Below are 22463 nucleotides of genomic sequence, written 5' to 3'. Positions count from 1 at the left end.
AATGTGATGAAATTTGAATAGATGCAAGGTTTTTCATTACACTGGATGTAAAACAAAACATTTTAATAATCACATCCGCAAATTTGGTATTCGCTGATAAAGAGAAGGATAAAATTGGTTCAAATGGCTCTGAGCACTATGGGACTTAACTACTGAGGTCATCAGTCCCCTAGAACTTAGAACTACTTAAACCTAACTAACCTAAGGACATCACACACATCCATGCCCGAGGCAGGATTCGAACCTGCGACCGTAGCGGTCACGCAGTTCCAAACTGACGCGCTTAGAACCGCACGGCCACACCGGCCGGCAAAGAGAAGGATATTCTGTAGCTTCGTGGGAATGGGATCAAGAAAAATGTTGATGAAATGTTTTGTCTGCAGATTCCTACTGTGTGGCGCCGACACTCTAAAACTGAAGACAAAAGACAGGAGCAGTTTGGAGTCTAATGAAATGAGGAATGGTGAAGAATGGGAAAATTTAAGTAAATAGAGAGGCGATGTCCACGTGCTGAGGAGCGGTAATTTCTGGACGTAGCTGAAAGTAGAAAAAGGAATGGATTGAACACGCACTTACGAGGCGGGAAGGGGTTACAAAAACTGTTTTATAAGGATATGAGTATGGAAAGAGAAAGCAAGGTCAGAAGGGTTAAAGCCCTGAACGATCTACTCAATGTACGCAATTAAAATAGCCCGAAGAAAGAAACGATCGACCGTAAAAAGTTGAGGCAACTACAACCTGCTCGTAGAGCAGAAAATACGACGATGATGATGATGATGACGGTGACATCCTACTGACGATAGCCATAATGATGTGCAAAATTTCACCTATACAAGAGTTCACCTCAAAATTATATATGCACGGTCGTTAGAAAGAATCTAAAAAGCTTGTAAGGATGTTGGAGGGTAGGTCGTGCAGAGAAATACTTCTCTAGACGACATTCGATACGCTGTGCTGTTTTCGTAGAGTTAATTACCACTGAAGTTAACCAACCTGGCAGTTGCGCACGCAACAAATTAAAGCGTCACCAAACGTGTTCTTCTTTTGGTTTCCTAAAACCGAACAACAGAGCGATACAAAAATTGGACATGGGACAGTAGTAAGGATCGATCCCGAGGGCCAAAGGCTGAGCGTCTCGTGCGCCATCATCTACGCTAATAGAACAACTGACACTAATTGTATTTAGAGGGCCGCTCGAATTTGCGCGTGCAACGGCCTGACTGGCAACCTTCAGTGCTAATTAAATCGGAAACGGCAGAATGTATCAAACTTTTTTTCTTAACAATTATTTCTCAGCACAACCTACCATACTTACAACCTATTCAGACTATTTCTGTCCATTTTGTATCTTCGTGTTAGCCATTGCATTGCGAGCGCGCGCGCGCACACACACGCACACGCACGCACGGTGAGTGTGTGTGTGTGTGTGTGTGTGTGTGTGTGTGTGTGTGTGTGTGTGTGTGGGTGTGTGTGTGTGTGTATGTGTGTGTGTGTGTGTGTGTGTGTGTGTGTGTGTGTGTGAGAGAGAGAGAGAGAGAGAGAGAGAGAGAGAGAGAGAGACCCATCCGCGCGTGCGCACGAACATTCCTTTTACGATCTTTGAGCACTATCAAGCGACAGGTCGCAAAGCAGTACCTGCTGTGGTTTCAGTACGCTCCCTGCACATGCTACAGAACTGTAATTTAGTTATTCCCGGCGGGGTCAGGGATTTTCTCTGCCTCGTGATGACTGGGTGTTGTGTGATGTCCTTAGGTTAGTTAGGTTTAAGTAGTTCTAAGTTCTAGGGGACTGATGACCATAGATGTTAAGTCCCATAGTGCTCAGAGCCATTTTTTTTGTAATTTAGTTCGCAACTCCGCTCGGTTGCCCGAGGCGTTTGTAAAACTGCTGAGAACGCCGCTAGCAGTCACGCATTGTGAATCGCGTGCAGACCAGAACCGCAGTTTCAAAGCGCAACGCACAAATTTCAAGTGAGAACGTCACGCGATATCGAAGGGCGCCACCTGTTGTTGCTATGAGGAAGTAAGGAAAATTCGGGTCACGTTCCTTCAAGAGCTATACCGCGTGACTTCTATAACTAATAACTGTTCACGAGCACACACTCGCCCTCTAAGGGGGAATGATTAGAGTAAAATATCACACACACACACACACACACACACACACACACACACACACACAGTAGGCACAGAAAGAGGGCTGTAGCCAAATTGGACAACGTGAGACGAAAGTATTTTCCGTGACCGCGTTCTACAGCATTCGCCAGACGTGTAGTAGGGAATACACGGAATATTTCTCATCAAACTCTCATGGGTTTTGGAACACCGTACCTCCTGAATAGCAGTGTGACACACACTCGCTAGGCAAAAGTCAAAGGTCTTCGGAACTACTTTATTTCTGTTAGTATTGTCTTGTTGCCCAGATTAATTTCTTTCTATATTCTCATTCCGCTATCTCCAGTAGCTTCGCTGGAGTCGCCCGGGGGATTCTCTCGCGCACTCAAACGACTGATTCCGCAAGCGACTGAGTGATTCCACTGAGCACGCAGTGGCCGCCGACGGTGGCGGTGGTGATGATGGTTGTAGTGGTAGTAATAGTAGCAGTAGTAAAAGTAGTTGTTGTTTTTGGTCGTGTCGACGTCGTCATCTGAGCCCGACGACTTAACTGATGCAGCTCACAGCGCTGTTCTATCTTGTGCAAGCGTCTTCATCTCTGCATAAATTACTGTAACCTACATCCATTTGAACCTGTTTACCGTATTAAAGCCTTCCTCTCCCTCTTCAGTTTTAAGCCCCCGACACTTCCACGATCAAACTGACGATTCCTTTATGTCTCAGGCTGTATGCTACAACCGAACCCTTCTTTTAGTCTAATTGTGCCGCAAATAAGCACAAGAACTAGAACACTAATAAAATCCCTCAGCGCTGCCTTACTTCTCTGTGTTCTGTAACAGCTGTGACTATCAAAAATCAAGTCAAAATTTACGACTCTGTCGGCGCTTTCGTTTCCTGTCGCGACAGAAAATAAAAGAGGTAATGAAATTAAATAAAACTGAACCTCAGCTGACTTCATGAATGCTCTTTCGATCGCCATTCACAGTCGCGTATGGGCTGTCACAAACCTTTAGAGTGAAAATTATACAGATGGCGAAAGATCCTGAACTCAGTAGTTTGCAGTAAGGAACTAATGGTCGGAAATGAATATCTTGTTCTTGTTATTGAGAAAGAACTTACATCTTACACCAAGATTTTAATCTCAGGCATGTTCGAGAAATAAGATCGAACTAACTTAAATTTCAAATTTTTTTAGCCTTTCTTAACAGTCTTCTATCACACATAAACATGTTCTGCTCTGTGCAGTGTAGAAATCTCTTTTACCGAGATTCCACAACTTCATCAAGTGTCCATATAATTCTTCAGGAGAGGAGAACTATTTTCAGCTTACAAATACAATCTACAATTCCCAAAAAATACAAAATTACGAAAGCAATCCGCATTTCTTGAACGTAGCGGTTGCGACGATGCTACCCAGCAGTGCACGGGATTTTGCGTGCTGGGCGTATTTCGTGCACAATGCAAGTTGCTCAGCAGTTGCGTTACTTTGACTACACGGCTAGGATTGGGGAACAACAGAGAAAATAATCGGCCGTACCTTTTCAAAGCAATTAAGCCGGCATTTCGCTTAAACGATCAGGAGAACCCATGGATGACCTAAATCAGGATGGCGGGACGGGTTTCAACTTTTGTCTTTCCTAATGCAAGATCAGTGTTGTTGTACCACAGCGCGACATCGTTCGGTTTACTTTGAATGACGTAAAAAAAAAAAAAAAATACCTGGCGAGTAAAAGAAGTTTTCTGGAACGCGAAAAGTGTTTTGAAAATGCGACATTTCCTAGACCTGAAGTACGAAGGGTTGAAATATTCATTCAATATAACAGATTGCGCGTCCCCTGATTCACATATCCCAACACCTATATAAATGTGCACCTGTAATCTAATGAAATCGCTATGGTAACCCTAGATGGTTATTTTGCAGGCTTTCTAGAATAGCACATAAGGGACGGAATCTCTCACTGGAAAAACGTTGCACGAAATGCTCAGACTTAAAAGGTAATTAATAAAAAAAAGTGCTTTTTGGATTTGGAAACAAAGTCGTTATCTGACGAGTTGCGAATCTTTTTTCCTTGTCTACTTAGCTGAGAAAGGAGGCGGATTACTACCTCTGTTTTATGCCTATCTCTAATGAGTACCACCTCGTGTGGACGGTGAACAGTCTCCTCTCTTTGGTGTCCTACAAAATGTTTTGCACAGGTCAATATAATGTATGGTCGTTGGCGCTTATTAAGTGGAAAAACCACTGAAGAAATGTACTTAAGGGGCAACAAACTGATACGGAAATATAGTGCTAGGAAACGAATTTTAGCTATTTTGTAGCTCTGCTTTTCAGTGAAGCCACATACAGTTTTCGACACATTACTACATCTACATCTATACTCCGCGAGCCACCTTACGGTGTGTGGCGGAGGGTACTTATTGTACCACTATCTGATCCCCCCTTCCCTGTTCCATTCACGAATTGTGCGTGGGAAGAACGACTGCTTGTAAGTCTCCGTATTTGCTCTAATTTCTCGGATCTTTTCGTTGTGATCATTACGCGAGATATATGTGGGCGGTAGTAATATGTTGCCCATCTCTTCCCGGAATGTGCTCTCTCGTAATTTCGATAATAAACCTCTCCGTATTGCGTAACGCCTTTCTTGAAGTGTCCGCCACTGGAGCTTGTTCAGCATCTCCGTAACGCTCTCGCGCTGACTAAATGTCCCCATGACGAATCGCGCTGCTTTTCGCTGGATCATGTCTATCTCTTCTATTAATCCAACCTGGTAAGGGTCCCATACTGATGAGCAATACTCAAGAATCGGACGAACAAGCGTTTTGTAAGCTACTTCTTTCGTCGATGAGTCACATTTTCTTAGAATTCTTCCTATGAATCTCAACCTGGCGCCTGCTTTTCCCACTATTTGTTTTATGTGATCATTCCACTTCAGATCGCTCCGGATAGTAACTCCTAAGTATTTTACGGTCGTTACCGCTTCCAATGATTTACCACCTATGGCATAATCGTACTGGAATGGATTTCTGCCCCTATGTATGCGCATTATATTACATTTATCTACGTTTAGGGAAAGCTGCCAGCTGTCGCACCATGCATTAATCCTCTGCAGGTCCTCCTGGAGTACGTACGAGTCTTCTGATGTTGCTACTTTCTTGTAGACAACCGTGTCATCTGCAAATAGCCTCACGGAGCTACCGATGTTGTCAACTAAGTCATTTATGTATATTGTAAACAATAAAGGTCCTATCACGCTTCCCTGCGGTACTCCCGAAATTACCTCTACATCTGCAGATTTTGAACCGTTAAGAATGACATGTTGTGTTCTTTCTTCTAGGAAATCCTGAATCCAATCACAAACCTGGTCCGATATTCCGTAAGCTCGTATTTTTTTCACTAAACGTAAGTGCGGAACCGTATCAAATGCCTTCCTGAAGTCCAGGAATACGGCATCAATCTGCTCGCCAGTGTCTACGGCACTGTGAATTTCTTGGGCAAATAGGGCGAGCTGAGTTTCACATGATCTCTGTTTGCTAAGTTTCACATGATCTCTGTTTACTAAGGTCAGATTCTGATCATGTTATCATAATACGGGATGCTTCATGATTAATATACCGGTTTTATGGCTCTGTAGCATTTATTACATTCAATTTACAATTGTACACAACACATAAAATGAAACAGCAACTCAAACAGTTGTATATCCGTGCGCAAAGGGAAGAGTACTGAACAGCCAACAGTGAGTGAAGAACGTGTTGAACGAGTGACGGTCTTTCAAGCGTAGCCGCAAGAAATCAGTTCGGAAGGCTAGTAGTGAATTACCAGTTCGAGTGACGTCTGTGCGGAGACGTTTAAGGAGACGCTTACATCTACGCCCTTATCGTTTGCAGTTATTACAAGCTCTAAAGCCTACAGACTGCGGCTTACGTGCTAACTTTGCAAACGAAATGTTGCTGCATGACGATGAAGCTCTTGTGGATCATGCCGTCTTCAGTGAAGAGGCAACATTTCACCGAAGTGCAGAGTTAACAGACATAATGTGCACATCTGGGAGTTAGCAGACCCCATGAGACGGTACAGTTGCAACGATATCCCCCTACACTGAACGTTATTTGTGCCATATACGGTGGAAAGTTTATGAGACTTTCTTTCACGGTGAGGAAAGTAACTGGTGTTTCGTATCTAGATGCGCCAAAACTATGGCCCCTTTCTCAATTTGGAGATATTGAACCACAGAACCTTATTTGGCAGCAAGATGGGACGCCGCCTCACTGGCATAACACAGTACGCGGGTTGATTAAACGTCGTTGCACCGACTGCTGGATTTGCCGCAAGAGGCTGGATGACCTCAAGGTTCACACACGATCTGATCCCATGCGATTTTTACCTTTGTGGGTTCATAAATGATTATGCTTATGTCCCTACGCTACCAGCTGATCTACCTGACTTTAGAAAAATCACTGAAACAATTACTCCAGACAATGATCAAGGTTTGGGAAGACCTCGCCTATCGACTCGATGTGTGTCGAATGGAGCTCTCACTGAACACATGTAAGAAAAATTGTTTGAGTTGCTCTTTCATTTGATGTATTATTTATAATTGCAAGTTGGGTGTAATAAATGCTACAGAGCCTTAAAACACGTTTATTCATTTTGAAACACCCTGTATTACGTCTATCGAGGGGCATTTCAATCGAATCTGCGAACTCCACTAAATGTCACTACGTGTTCAATATAGGTAGTTTCAGATGCCTACCTGTCAATTGTGATTTAGATTCCACGCTTCCTTAAATTTTTTCACGCAGTTGTTCCTTCAAAGGAGCCTCACTAACCTACAAGGCAACTATCTCGAAAATAAGTGATGTTTTAATATAAAAACATTTTTTCACTCTCAAGACGAGACATTTTCATGCTGTTCTTGCGGTGGTAACAGCCTATATGCAACACTGTTTTTTAACGAGATAGGCAGAGAGAAATCGCGTGGATGGTAGTAGAAAAGGATGCCTCGCGTAAAACCAAATATGAAGTTCGCCACTAATGCTCCACGAACGGTACAAACGATGTTCGTAGATGCTTTTAAGATACTGGAGTCTACACCAATGGAGCATCGGTATGTGTGTTCCTTATACGTAGTGCCATAGATGAAACTGTTTACAATCACTTAATATTTGTCAATTGGTTCCACTAGCCGAAGTATTAAACCTGTTTTATACTGCTTTTGTAATGAGTGTTTCTTGTTGGGTACAGATTTCCGTATATTCCAACGTAAGACGAGTCACAAAAATAAAATGTATAAATATCCTACGTTGACCATTTAGCAATTGGTGCCAGTTCGAAAGGTTCTATTCTCTTATTCCCACTTACTGTTCAAGAATGACCCTCCCCTCTTCTTAGCTCCGTTACCAAGCCAGTGTCGCGCTTCACGCGTCAGGCCTTTGCAACGCACGCGATCCCGATACTGAACGTAACTGCACCGCTGTCGGCCAAGGGAACAGTTATCGGCCAACCCACATGAACTCTCCGACTTCGGTATTAGTTTTGTGAAATGAAGAAACCGCACAACAGTTGTTCAATGAATAATCTTTAACTGCTTATACAACCGGTTTCGGAGCACTTGAAGTCCATCATCAGGTGTAAACTGTAACAATGAAAATATTGTATTATAAGACAATTGGAGAAGCTCGCCAACTTTTAAAAAAAAAAGTCAGGTAAGGAACAATGCAATTACAATTTCTAAAATAAAATAAAAAGAGAGAGAACAGCTGGTTACTTGCAAATAAAATCACTATACCATCTAAGATTACCCACGTGCTAATGTTGTCATGGAACGAAAGTTCCATGCTAAAAAAAAAGACTGAAGGGGGGGGGGGGAGGGTGGAGAACCTAGAAAAATCCCAAAAATCGACATCACGATCGGATAACGAAAGTCACCAGAATAATAAAACATGTGTGCCATAAAGATGTGAAGAGAAAACACGTATTGTGTGAAAATACGTAAATTCGATGAAAGCAGTTCGCCCATACTGGCCGACCGGGAACACTAACATGAAATCTGTGCAATAGTAAATACCTGCTAGCCGTGAGTACAGAGGACGTACACGACTCACAACGCAGGCGCAGGCGCGGTATGAATCATATATGCAATTGGCGAACTATTTAAACCAGAAAAGCGGAAAGCAACAGTAGAAATGAGACGAAACCCATCACAACATAAAGAGAACCTGTACATCTAAAAACAAGGGAAATATTATGTAACATACACACCTTAACATGCCTGAATAATGTCAAAATTAACTAAAATATTTTTGTGATGCAGTTCAGTGCGTTGACTAATAGTATAAAGAGTACGGGAATGAAGACGACTTAAGAAAAATGTTCAAAAGTGTGTGAAATCTTATGGGACTTAACTGCTAAGGTCATCAGTCCCTAAGCTTACACACTACTTAACCTCAATTATCCTAAGGACAAACAAACACACCCATGCCCGAGGGAGGACTCGAACCTCCGACGGGACGACTTAAGATTTCTACTTCTTCCACGACAATGAGTACCCGATCATTCTTTGCAATGCAGAAGACACTTAACACTTTGCCGCCCGGCGACACCACAGTGGTGTCGCGCGCGAAAATGCCGGTCAACGGCCGGCTACACCATAGTGGTAACGTGATCATAGTATCGCGCAGTGGCCGGTGACAGCACTTTAGCATCTTTTCCATTCTGTTGGTGTTTTGTTTAGGTAACAATAAGTTACACACGTCAACAACATTTTTATTTTTGTAAGTATTTATGCACTTTCGTCATGGCAGATGAAAGAGACGATACGGTTATTTACGATGAATGCGCGGTCGTCTTGTCTGACGTTCCGGACGACTTGGCCGATGGGGCAGAAGACAGAAGATATCAAAACAAAGAAAGTGAAGCAGAATCGTCGGAAGATAGTGAAATACGTCCAAAAAGAATCCGGCGAACGCTACTGTTGCCAACTGATTCGGATGGATCAGACGAAGAAGACAGACTATGATTTACTGAGGACCGATAATAAATTTGGAGGATCTCCGGGTCCGCACATATTTCTCAAAGATACACAGAGCGTCGTGGATATCATAGAATTATATAATGGAGACGATCTATTTGAATATATTAGCAACGAAACCAACAAGTATTACAGTCAAAATTGCAATAGAAGGAAACTGGATAAAAAAGGCCCAATCTGTCGACATTACGGGACCCGAACTTAGAAAATGGTTTGGGCTTGCTATCCTTATGGGAATCGTAAAAAAAAGCAAGGATCGATGATTACTGGTCAACGAATCCGTTGACAGACACACCGATAGTTCGCAAAACGATGTCCCGCAATCGATTCAGACAAATATTACCATTTTTACATTTTTACGATAATAACAACAAACCTGATAATGCCAACCGGCTTTTCAAAGTTCAATTCGTGATTGATTTTAAAGTTTAAAATCCGTCAAAAATTACGAAATATGGGATACTCATTCGGATGCTGAGTGATTCGAGTACGGGATATATTTCCTCATTCAAGATATATTCCGGCGCTGGACAACCTTAAGCAAAAACAGTGATGCAACTACTGACACCTTCTTATGGAAAGTGGCATCACCTCTACATGGATAATTATTACAACAGTGTAGAACTTGAAGAGAAGTTACTTGAAAAGAAAATTCGAGTTTGTGGAACGATACTGCAAAACAGAGGATTTCCGGAAAAATTAAAGCGCGCAAAAGTCAGTGTGTTTGAAGCTTGTCATCAACGGAAAGGTGACAAGCGGCCGGCGACAGGCCAAGTAATCCGAATTAGCGCTGCCGGCGCTAAGCGAATAAATTTGTACGACACGTGTTAAATTATCGCTAACCTGCTGCAGCTGGCATGGAATTGGCTGTCTTTGTTGTCTTTAAATCTCGTACGAAAATTGCTGTCTGCCTGACCAATATATCTGGTCGTACACAGATGGCTTGTATCGCCCTCAGTACACACCCTGCCTTATAGATCGTGTGCGCCCTCAATATGCACGGCCAGCGAATATTTGCTATTGCAAAGTTTTCCTGTTAATGTTCCCGGTCGGGCGGCACGGGGAGACGGTTTTTATTGAATTTATGTAAGTAATTCCATACAATACGTTTTCTCTCCCCGTCTTTATTACATCTTACACGTATTATGATTCTGGTGCCTTTCGGTGTCCAGTCGTGATGTCGCTTTTTGGAATTTATCTAGATTCCCTTTTTTTACTCTTTTGACATCTAACTTTTGCTCGATGACAAGAATGGGACAAGGATGTGATTAAGTGATTTTATTTGTAACGTACTTGTATAGTTGCGGCTGCCCCACAAAAAGAACTCTTTGTTCTTTATTAGTGGATTACTTCTGGATGAGAATCACCGGCTTTACTCCAAACATACAACGCTGACGATGTGTTTCTCGTCGAACTGGCCCCTTGGAACATTCTCGGTCGTATTATCGGAGGAAAAACACCACTGGACAGAAGTTCTAAGAAAGAAACTTTGAAGCCCATAAAATAATTAATGACTACAGTTTTCATGGAAGTAAAACAGTTCGTCTCCACTTTAGTAAAGATCATCACGTCTGCTTCTCCAAACAGTTTCTCTTTCAGCTACCTCTTAGTTTCTCAATCTAACACACAGCTGCCACACAGTAACAACCATTTGAGCGAAATCACCGTACACGCGTTTTTGAAAGTCACATCTTAGTTGCCGGCTTGTCTCCACAGTAAAGCTGCCGCCATAGTTCACGCGTGCCTAAAAATATTCGTCTACTAGACACTGAACTGTCGATAACACTCGGCGAGCCACTGTTGTCGGAACTACCGCGACTGAGTTTTCAATTTTTCGAGTTGAGAGCTGTTATCAAAATCTGCTGAACATTTGAGGCCTGGTCTACAGTACGTTTATTCATTTACACAACTGTGTCATAAAGTATGTTTTGTTACTCACCTAATCTGTGAAGATCCGGTGACTTGATACGTGTATAACCCGGGTCTCTGACAGGTGAATCACGGCCCTGTTAACAGAAAGATGAAACAGGTCTTTGTAGCGTGAAATCGTAAAATGTTGTTGCTGTTCATTCTTCAAAGTAGGCAGTAAAATGTACTGTGTGATAAAACTCATTTTTAGCATTACAGCAGTTGGTGTGTGAGTGGGGATGGGTGGGGTTGACGTAGAAAGAAAGAGAGAGAGAGAGAGAGAGAGAGAGAGAGAGAGAGAGGAATCAAAAAACAAGGCCGCAATTTGGAAATACTGCAACGTCGGAAATTCGCTAGGTATTCGATTTCATTATGTACTTATCCCAAACGGTACAATACTGGAACTAATCATCGAAACTGCGACATACAAACAAAATAGATTTGAACAGATTGGGTATCCATTTTGTAGAAACATATACAAACATTCGTGGCAAGCTGAAACTGAGCGATTCCCGAAGCAGGATCTCTGCCTTTCACGAGTAGTATGTCGGACCTGCTGGTCTAGCAGTAAAGAGCGTGCCTGGAAAACGAGAGGTCACGAGATTAAACCCTGTCGGACCACGGAAATTTTCAGTCTGCCTTTAATCAAACCTTCACCTCTCAATGGGGTTCTTATCGCATGTTAAACTATAGTTCCTCTTCCGGTGGTGCGAAAGTGGGCTATAAGAGAGACACGTCAATTCGCCGAACTGGTGTCCAATTGTAAGACTTACAAACTCGTCATTTATCCACACGATATTAAATGAAATACTAGCAGTACTCCAGCAGTTATGTTTTCTGTGCACCCTTCTCAGACTGAGGTAAAGGTTCGAGCTGTCACCTAGTTTCCTGCACACTTTTCCAAGCTCCACGGTGACCCGTGGGTACCAGGGCTGATTGTGAAGCGTTCACAAATAGCGCCACTGAAAGTGCACTGCCCACGGAAGGCAGCGATCTCGGGTCGATTCCCGCTAGGGCACAATAATTTTAGCTTGTCACAAATGTTTGTCGCAACGTGTAATTTACTAAAAAGTGGAGCAATGTAATCGCTGATAAGACAATATCGCATACACTGTATGCTTTTCCGGCAGCAATAACGATGACAAACTATTGTAGGTGTTTAGCACTATCGCACACAGCAGAAAATCTTGTCGGCACGGCAACCACAGTTGGTGATTACGAAGCCGCTTCAGCTTTATTTCATCTTTTTATCATCAGATCACAACCGGTTTCGTAGTACTGAGAACCACAGCCTCAGGTGATATGTAACTACGTCATAAGAGCTAAGAAATCCGGAACATGGAACCCAACTAATGAACCGATAAATGACAGTACGTTAATGAATCAAAATCAGCCAGACGTAGGGATTCAAGTTCAAAATGGTCGCTGGAGCTTCCGCTCCAGTCTATGTGCGTCCCCGGAACACGAAACGCGACCATATACTGTCGAAGGATGTGCTTTTCAGTGGCACGAAACCGGTTGTGATCTGATGATAAAAATATTAAACATAGCTGAAGTGGCTTCTTAATCCCCACGAAATACCACATACATTCCAAAATTTCAGCTGCTGTTTGAAGAAGTCTGCATAATACCGAATAATTGTAGCATACTAACACGTATCTGATCATATCGAGCGAGGTGGTGCAGTAGAACAACCATGGGTTCTCATTTGGGTGGACGGCGATTGAAATCTTCCTTCGGCCATCCAGACATAGATTCTCCACCGTTTTCTTAAACCGCTTAACGCAAGTGCTGGAATGGTTTCTTTTTACAAGTGCAAGACCAGTTTCCTTGCCCAACCAGAGCCTGTGTTACGTTTCTAAAGATATCGGCGTGATGCGACCTTAAAGCTGAACGCATCAAATCTGGTCGCACAGAAGTCGGAAGATTGATGATCTGCCTGTCAGGCATGATCGAGACACACAATAGAAGGGCAATATCTTCATGAAACCTTGCGTGTATATTTTCAAAATCATAGCTACCTCGCTGTGTAGCTACTGAAATAGCGCCTGGGGAAGGAAAGATAATGCGAATTCACGTTTGGAAACGATTGTAAACATGTACCAGAGAAGATTACGCTCAATCTATTGGAATAGAACAACAGAATGACTGGCTAGTTTCTTATCGAAGAGCATTGTTATTGCTGCCATTAACAGCTATTCATTTGGTACTGCTGCCTCGGAGAACAATTCTTAACAGAAACTTTAGATAAAAACCTCAGTTCGCTTCTACGTTCACTCCCCAATCATGTTCGCAGCTCGTGGTCTAGTGGCGAGCGTCGCTGCCTCTGGATCACGGGAAAAGAACAATGTTCGTGCCACAGTCCAAAAACATTTAAGCAGGGCAGATGTTCATTTCTGTGTGCACATTACATAACAATGAAACATTTCTTCCAAGATAATTGTCATCCACTTACGAATCACGCATCATTGACTGTCTATTGTCGAAGACAAGTGTTGGATAACACAATGCGAACATTGTAACATGGTGCATGGTCATCTTCATTCCTGTGGATCAATGCAGATAAACAGTGAATAGTAGTTTTACACCACTCAACAGAAGGAAGCTGCTTCAAATGGTTCAAATGGCTCTGAGCACTATGGGACTTAACATCGGTGGTCATCAGTCCCCTAGAACTTAGAACTACTTAAACCTAACTAACCTAAGGACATCACACACATCCATGCCCGAGGCAGGATTCGAACCTGCGACCGTAGCAGTCGTGCGGTTCCAAACTGAGCGCCTAGAACCGCGAGACCACCGCGGCCGGCAGCTGATTCAAAACTTGAAAAAATGCTGGAGCAGAGTGGCTATTCTGCTTCCACAAAAATCATTTTGTGATTGCAGAGTTTAAGCGACTCGAGAGATAGGAGCGAACCGCCAGCCAATTCTGGTTCTTTCTTAGGCGTCACGTGCTCGCTGTGTTGCCTGTTTTCTAAGGACATACAGATGACACTGGCCACACTACCACCCATCAATGCAACCTGTCAACCACAAAGTTATTTTATTAGGGCTCTAATTATTCTTTCAATACAGGTCACAATGGCTCGAAATAATTTCCTCTTTATCTTCATCAATGAAAGATAAGATGTAGTAACCTGCTGTAGACAATGAGCTTATTTTATTTAAGCTATAATTATTTTTTCAATACAGATCACAATGACTCGAAACAATTTCCTCTTCATCTTCATCAATGAAAGATAAAGTGTAGTAACCTGCTGTAGACAATGTTGGTTCAACCGAATCAAAATGCTTGCCTAGTGTGATATTAAGGGATGCATCAGTTAACCTTCCTTTCAGTGTGACCACAGGATCCAACGAAAACAGTGAAAACGACCACACAATTATTACAACCACCACCATGCTCCACTACTGAAAACGACATGCATTCTGTACCCTTTCACTGTACACGCCAGAACTGTCTTGCGGATTCAGAGTTCACTGAAGAAGGCGATATTTAACGAAGAGAAAGCCATTTTGTGTTACGCGTACGCCAATGCTTTATATTGTGAACGGGTGCTTTATATTGTGAACGGGGGCAACAACGTGTGCTTCTCGTATAACATGAAATCAATTTCTAATAGTTCTAAAGTTACACCACCTTCTTCTTCTTCTTCCTTTCTTTCTTTTCGTTTTGGCCCTATCAAGACCGCGTTAATTTACGCCAGATTCGTTTTTCTGGCCTTTAACCTAATGTAATATTCTTTCATTCTAAAACTTTGCAACCCTCTTCCTCCTACTATCCATGATGATTTTGCCCTGGGTCTAATTCTGTCTTGGAAACCTGTGAATGCCAGATTAAAAAAAACCCTGTAGTAAATCTCTGGTCTCTGTATTCCCATTTGTTCCATATCCATTTGTACTTCTTGGCTCCAGAAGCAATCTGAAGACAGTGTATCATTTGGTGTGTCAACCTCCTCTACTCCATTCTTAGAAGTGTCCGAAGAACATGATACTTTTCCTCCTGATGTCCAAGATTCTCTCCATCTGGATACAGAGTTCTCGGTTAGCTAGCCTTGTATATTGACTTATATGGATATGGTATCTGTTCTTTCGGACATGTCCGAAAGAACACACACTAATGATGACCTGCAGCCGTCTAGGACGAAATTAGAATTGTATTAATACCTTCAGCTGCTAACGGGCGTTGATATATATCAACGGGGACGGGTGAAAATGAACTCCTTCTCCTGTGCGGATGCACACATATTCCCCGAACTCTTACGGGACTTGGTAAGAGTGTCTTTCACGAGTAATGAGTGTGTTGGGGTGGGACACTACGAATGTAGTGTGTGGACATACAAGGTGAGAATGTGGGTCTCGCGGGAGGCGTGCGCGAGATAGTCCCTTCAGTCGCGCTATCGTCTGTGTCCTCAATGGCTCAGATGGATCGAGCATCTGCCATGTAAGCAGGAGACCCCGGGTTCGAATCCGGGTCGGAGCACACATTTTCACCTGTCCCCGTTGATATATATCAACACCCGTTAGCTGCTGAAGGTGTTAATACGATACTAATTTTGTATATTGACTGTCTCCACTTCTTCAACGTCCAGTTTCACCTGAGATACCCTCGCTTCATCAATTCTAGTCCAAGTACTCCTGTTCTTACTAGGTTCAGACGTCCTGCTCCGTATAACGCTTCAGGGTGGATCATTGTATGGTAATGTCTCAGTTCTACATTGATCGAGATATTATCATCATTGCAGATGCTCAATGCTAAATTCATTTTGCTTGTTCGTGCTCCCATTACTACTTCTTGTCAGACCAATATCTGCCCATTCTCCCAGGTATTTAAATCTCTACACCTTCTGAATTGTCCTTCTTCCTATTGTCATCCACCCACGGTGGAGTTTTCCACTATTTATATAGTTCACCGCTGGTAGTCGAAGACAGAGCAAAGGAAGTTGGCCATTTACATTACTATCTTATAGCGCCCAGAAAGCCGAACAAATGTACACAGAGATTTCGTAATAGACGTCATGCTAATTGGAAGAAAGCTATCGCCGGGTACAGAAACCAACGTGAAACTTGGTTTCTCAAGACGCAATGATCAGGCGAAATTTAAGGACAAGAAACTGTTCGCACAGGAAAATTTGCAAAAACACAGAAAAAACCTACTGAACCGTGTCGGAGCACAGTTATCAATAAATGCCAGTGAATCAGACTACGTAATGAACACTTTGAAGAATACAGTGTAGAGAGTATTGGCACAACAACATTACAATCCTGTCGCAAAAAATTTTGTAACCGAATTTACAAACTTAAAATGGTTTCATAATCTACTCTTTAAGAAGTAGACTCTTATGTTACAGGTTTAACACAATAAGTCAAGTATTTAACTTAGAAACTGTGTACACGTCTTGAAGCAATGTAACTCATAGCGCGCAAATTGCCAGACTATATTCATACAGAATTTGAGAATGTGAGCACTTAACGACTTCCAATAAAATTTACACTATATCTGAAAGCCTTTAGAGAATGTTCTCGCTGACATCTCACCACAAAATAAATGAAAATATGATTATAGCTTACTACATTTTCGCTGCTCTTGCAGTAATTTCAACAAGGGCATGAGATTTTAATTTAATAATTTAATCTTTCCTACTGACCGTTAGGCAACCCCTTCGATATCCCTTTGGCACAGTTTGCCTACTTTCAGGCACTAGAGCAGCTGCCAGGCTGAAATGGTGTCTATGTTCCAGACAGGTAAATTTGTAACGCGCTCAACCAGCCCTGCGGGTGACACCGAGGGTACTGATGAACTGAGGAGGGGGGGTGTCTTAAAGGGACCCATTCACGCAAATGTTAATGCTGCAATCCCGCGTGATCAATCCACAGGAAGACGGAAATAGGAGGATTGAAAAATCGTAAACATCCTTTGATGCTTCGGATCACGTTCAAATTTCCTCGAATGGTTACAGCCTGAACACCAGAGCTAAACTGCAGTCGCACTGCACTCCAAAGTGGTGTGATCAGTTTCAAACGGATTGCTAGCCCGCGATGTCCTTACAGAACAGTTGTAGTGTCTGAGATACGTCAGTAATACCATAAATCGTTAATAACGTCGTCGTGCTGTTCATTGCACTGCAAACTGTCGTTATCGACCGCTAAATACCGGGTGATCAAAAAGTCAGTATAAATTTGAAAACTTAATAAACCACAGAATAATGTAGATAGAGAGGTAAAAATTGACATACATGGTTGGAATGACGAGGGGTTTTATTAGAACAAAAAAAAAAACCATATTGCTAGACATGTGAAAAATCTCTTTCGCGCGGCGTTTGGTGATGATCGTTTGCTCAACCGCCACTTTCGTCATGCTTGGCCTCCCAGGTCCCCAGACCTCAGTCCGTGCGATTATTGGCTTTGGGGTTACCTGAAGTCGCAAGTGTATCGTGATCGACCGACATCTCCAGGGATGCTGAAAGACAACATCCGACGCCAATGCCTCACCATAACTCCGGACATGCTTTACAGTGCTGTTCAAAACATTATTCCTCGACTACAACTATTGTTGAGGAATGATGGTGGACATATTGAGCATTTCCTGTAAAGAACATCATCTTTGCTTTGTCTTACTTTGTTATGCTAATTATCGCTATTCTGATCAGATGAAGCGCCATCTGTCTGACATTTTTTGAACGTTTGTATTTTTTTTTGGTTCTAATAAAACCTAATGTCATTGCAAGCATGTGCGTCAATTTGTACCTCTCTTTGTACCTCTCTATCTACATTATTCCGTGATTTATTCAGTTTTCAAATTTATACTGACTTTTTGATCACTCGGCATATAGGAATCAGCGCCCCAAGGGAAGGGGTGTTGTCACTTACGCCCTTTGTGCCACCCCCTGAGGTGATCTCGTGTCGATTCTGAGCGGGGCTGTGTCTTAAATGTTTTTCTCGGCCAATTCTACAAAAACTGCATGATATCGACGCTTGGTGTCGCTGTTCTTGCCTCCACCGCAGACGTGTTAAAAGAAGGGATGAAATGTGGGTAAGAGGGGCTATGACGACACCTCCATGCTAGCGTTGGCCAGAATTGGGCTGAAATTTGGTGCCAATGTGACATCATCATTAATCCACCTTACAGCTCACATGAACTCTGAAGTTGTGGCCATTTTTACGCATGTGTCGACACCTTGTTGTTGGAAGCGTCGACGAGCACGCTGGTGACGTCGCAGGGCACTACGCTTTACACCTTTACAGAGGAAGGTTGTAGGCACCTTTGAGCCAAATGTCGAACTTATGCGTCGCAATGAGAGAGAATTACGAGGTTTCGAAAAAGTGATCACATGGTTCAAATGGCTCTAAGCACTATGGAACATCTGAGGTCGTCAGTCCCCTAGACTTGAACTACTTAAATCTAACTAACCTAAGGACATCACACACATCCATGCCCCAGGCAGGATTCGAGGCTGCGACCGTTGCAACAGCGCGGTTCCTGATTGAAGCGCCTAGAACCTCTCGGCCACAACGGCCGGCGAAAAAGTGATTCTTTAATTTTGTTGAGCAGTCTATTTTCCAGTCATCATTAGCCCATAAGCGTCACAGGATGCATACAGGAAGGACATGTGGTCTGCTTTCGTGAACGGATTCATAACCATTAAAAGATACAATTTTGCACAGATTTTTCAATATTATAAAAACCGAATGCTGTCTTAACGTTTAATTCGACAATACGGCTTCTTGAACATTCAGGAGAACAATGTTTATTTATATATGTTACGGGCAAAGTGCAAAATCGGCTAATGCCGGAAGTGGCCAGCCAAGTCAGGAAATGGCCAGTGTCCGATATTTTCTTGAGTTCAAGATTTGGTCAGCCAGCTCGCGAAATGACGTGAACCCATCATCCAAAGTCGGAAGAAAAAAACTGAATCTATTTGAAGAGTCTGTATTATTTCAAGCTTTATATAGTTATTCGTTTTATCAATCTCACCTTTTGCAGTCCGCATTGCTTAAACTACGATGTCAATTTTTATGACATTTGGAGCAGCACAACAGTTTCTTATTTCTACATTTCCAACCAGATGTTGCCCATTTATCAGCGCAAATGCATTAAGTATACCCTTGGCCGCCAGTCAGTTATGAAGAAGAGATGGTTCGTAATGATCTTTCTTCTGTAACCACGGATTCCACCGTGAGCAGTTTCTCGTGCAAAATGGAAATCTCACTTTTAGTATGCAGTTCCTTTAGAACACCATTCTCTGTTCTTTGCTTTTGGAAAGCATCCCCGACGTTCTTGACAACTGCAAGAACGCTTCTGGTATCACCACGACTTCTGTCAATATCTGATATACGGACTGAACACTGTCCCCAACCTTTGCTAGTGGGAACCTAGCATTTGGATTTTCAAGCATTTTCGCATCTTGCATTTGCAAACTGGCATGAGCTCATGATCTTTTTTTACTGATTTTTTGTTTATATTGACATAGTCTGCGCGTAATTTTCTCTCCATATCCTTCGTCAAAAAAATGGTTTAAATGGCTCTAAGCACTATGGGATTTAACATCTGAGGTCATCAGTCCCCTAGACTTAGAACTACTTAAACCTAACTAAGCTAAGGACATTACACACATCCATGCCCCAGGCAGGATTCGAACCTGCGACCGCAGCAGCAGCGCGGTTCCGGACTGAAGCGCCTAGAACCGCTCGGCCACAACGGCCGACTATACTTCGTCGCTTATTCCACAAATTGCACAGACATCTCTGCTGCAGGATACATAACAAAGGGTGCACTACACTCTGTTTAAGACACCACACACAGTATTTTCGCACTGTTATCGTCAGTGAACTAGACTGTAGATTCCGATGACTCCAGTGCCACGGCGGCATTTCATTATCGGGGGGAGTTCCTGCATTTATAGCATCCTCCAGTTCTCGTTCAACGCTCTCAGTGTCTTTATCCGTCACTATGTCGTCCATAACCACTATGGGAAGATTTGAGGTACTCAGACCCACTTTTGCTTTGCAGCTAAACATGGCCTCAAATGGCGACTGCTGAATGCCTTGATGAAACGAGCGGTTTTTCACAAATTGAATAAATCGGAGATTTCAGCCCAATGTGTTGATTCCTTCGTCAAAATCCATATCATTATCCTATTCTGAACATCCTGGTTGGCGCGTCGACGGAGCCTTGGCTTCGACTACGTCTGTTTTCCATGTACCAGTTACAGTTCAGGCCACATGTTTGTTTGTTTGTTTGTTTGTTTTTTTGTTTATTTATAATTTGGATCGAAAATTCTCTCCCGTTATCTGACTAAAGCACACATGGAGCGTCTATAGTGGTGAAGATATCGAGCAGCTCGCAAGCAACTTCTGCTCTTTTGATTAGCAGGGAGTCGTAATAATATAATCTTGGTTAAACGATCCTGATCAATAACGGCCGTCTAAGAAACCAGATTCACTGATGATATGGCTTTGACTCGGAAGGTTATAGAATAATGAAAGGGAAGCCAACTTCTAAGAACACATATGGCTCCAACGTTTTTGGAACAGTCTTTTTAATAACACGTGATATGATGGATTCTGTCATCGGATTCACATCAGCTAGCGAACGCATCTCTGTGTTATTCCTAAGGCAACAAGGGATACTCTATTGTAAATGCACACGCTCCAGTTAATGATGACAACAAGAAAGACCCTGAAAAGGACCAAAGTTTCTAGCAGATGATAGAAGACGAGATCAGTAAGATCCCCGATCACCACGTCAAACTACTGGTAGGTGACTTCAATGTTAAACTGGGGAAAGAACGACAGTACCAAGACATACTGGAGCCTTACAAAGTACAGAGACCAACAAATGCTAAGGGCAAACGCTTAACTGAACTGTGTAGGCTGTATCAGTTGAAGATCATGTCCACAGTGTTCCCTACAAAAGGCAAGATACCAGACCACTTGGCAATAACCAAACGCAGCTATTGGATCATTTCAAATCGATCATGTTGCAATCAGTTTAAAGAGTAGGAAAGAGATCAGGAATGTCAGAGTACGCAAAGGCTGCAATGTTGACTCTGACCATTTCTTCACAAAAATAAAGACCAGACTACTACCTAGTCGAAAGGTACCTCCGACCACAATTCCGCCAAGGATTGATCCCCTATTCTTTGCAGAGAATAAAAAACGCTTTAAAACTAGCAACTGAGATCCATTGTAAGCGAGGCGACCAATAGCCTCGGGCAACCTCGAAGGAAGCGACGTCATAGGTGGTGGAATTCTGAATGTGACCTTGTAGTTGACGAGCGTGCCACAGCTTGGAGGAAGTGGAACTCGCCTAAACGACAAGAAGACTGGGAGACTTTCACAAAGGTGCGGAAACTGACAGGCAACACCATCAGGCGTAGGAAGAGATCTTCCGATCGATCAAGGTTGGGAAAGTTGGATGAAGAATTTAAAATGTACAACACCAGAAATATTTACCGGGCCTCCAAGGAGGAACTCACGGTATAAACCGCAATGTCTTCACATTAAGCAAACGGCCGGGGAGCTGGTCACCAATAACCGCGAGAACGTCGAACTTTTGGCAAACTATTTTGAGCAATTGCTTAATTGTGAAGAGCGCATGAAAAGACTGCCTGTTGAAGATCCTCAAGAGATACACCTACCATCTAACCCACCAACCATACACCAAGTTGCTAATGCCATCAACCATCTTAAGAACGGTCTGAAGGCAGATGGAAATACGATCACAGAGGCCCTACACCGGATCTTGGCCGACTGTTGGGAGACTGGCAGCATCATACACCTTTTACATAAGAAAGGCGATCGCAGCGATGTCAAAACTACCAGGTGATTTCTCTGCTGCCAAAAGGATACAAAGCGCTCTGCAAGATTATACTGGACACTGTAGAAAGTCCTAGTGATCAAAAAATTGGTGAATATCAAGGAGGATCTCGACGTGGAAGGTCCAGTACCGAGCAGATCTTCAATGTGAAAACCATTCTCCAATTAAAACAAAAAAGGAGTACGAACATCATTCTGGTTTTCGTCAGCTTTACGAAAGCTTATGATTCCATCGACCACCAAACACTCCTCTTAGCACTCCAAGAACGAGGTGTGGGTTACAACACACACCCTCACCAAACAGACTCTCACGGATACAACCTCTAAGGAAAAGTTCAGAGGAAAACTATCTCGGAGTTTCGACATCAGAACGGGAGTACGACAGGGTGATGGTCTATCACTCAGTCTGTTTAATCTGGTGCCTGATAAAGTCATCGAAACCAGGCAATGTGCGCTGTGGGATCTACGAATCAAACCGGTTACCACTGGACCCGGGACCCGAAGAATCGAGATAAGGTGCCTTGCGTTCGCAGATGACATTGCAATCTTAACTAACAACTCTAAAGATGTTGTCATCGCTCTCCAAGACCTG

General features: G+C 42.9%; 1 protein-coding gene across 7 annotated transcripts in view; it reads right to left on the bottom strand.

Moving 5' to 3' along the window:
• LOC124621853 (endophilin-A) overlaps positions 1-22463 on the bottom strand; it is a 723134-nt gene that overhangs the window by 521839 nt on the left and 178832 nt on the right. For 6 of the 7 annotated variants that reach the window (XM_047147301.1, XM_047147304.1, XM_047147306.1 and 3 more), the window contains exon 3: positions 11085-11151. The exons of the other annotated variant lie outside the window; for it this stretch is intronic. The gene's annotated coding sequence lies outside the window, so the exon portion shown is untranslated. The remainder of the gene's footprint in view (positions 1-11084; positions 11152-22463) is intronic. 7 annotated transcript variants of the gene reach the window in all.

The sequence above is a fragment of the Schistocerca americana genome, chromosome 7, assembly GCF_021461395.2.
Source record: "Schistocerca americana isolate TAMUIC-IGC-003095 chromosome 7, iqSchAmer2.1, whole genome shotgun sequence".
Lineage (NCBI taxonomy): Eukaryota > Metazoa > Arthropoda > Insecta > Orthoptera > Acrididae > Schistocerca > Schistocerca americana.
The sequence above is the reverse complement of the archived record's forward strand: the minus strand, read 5'-3'. Positions and strand labels throughout refer to the sequence as shown.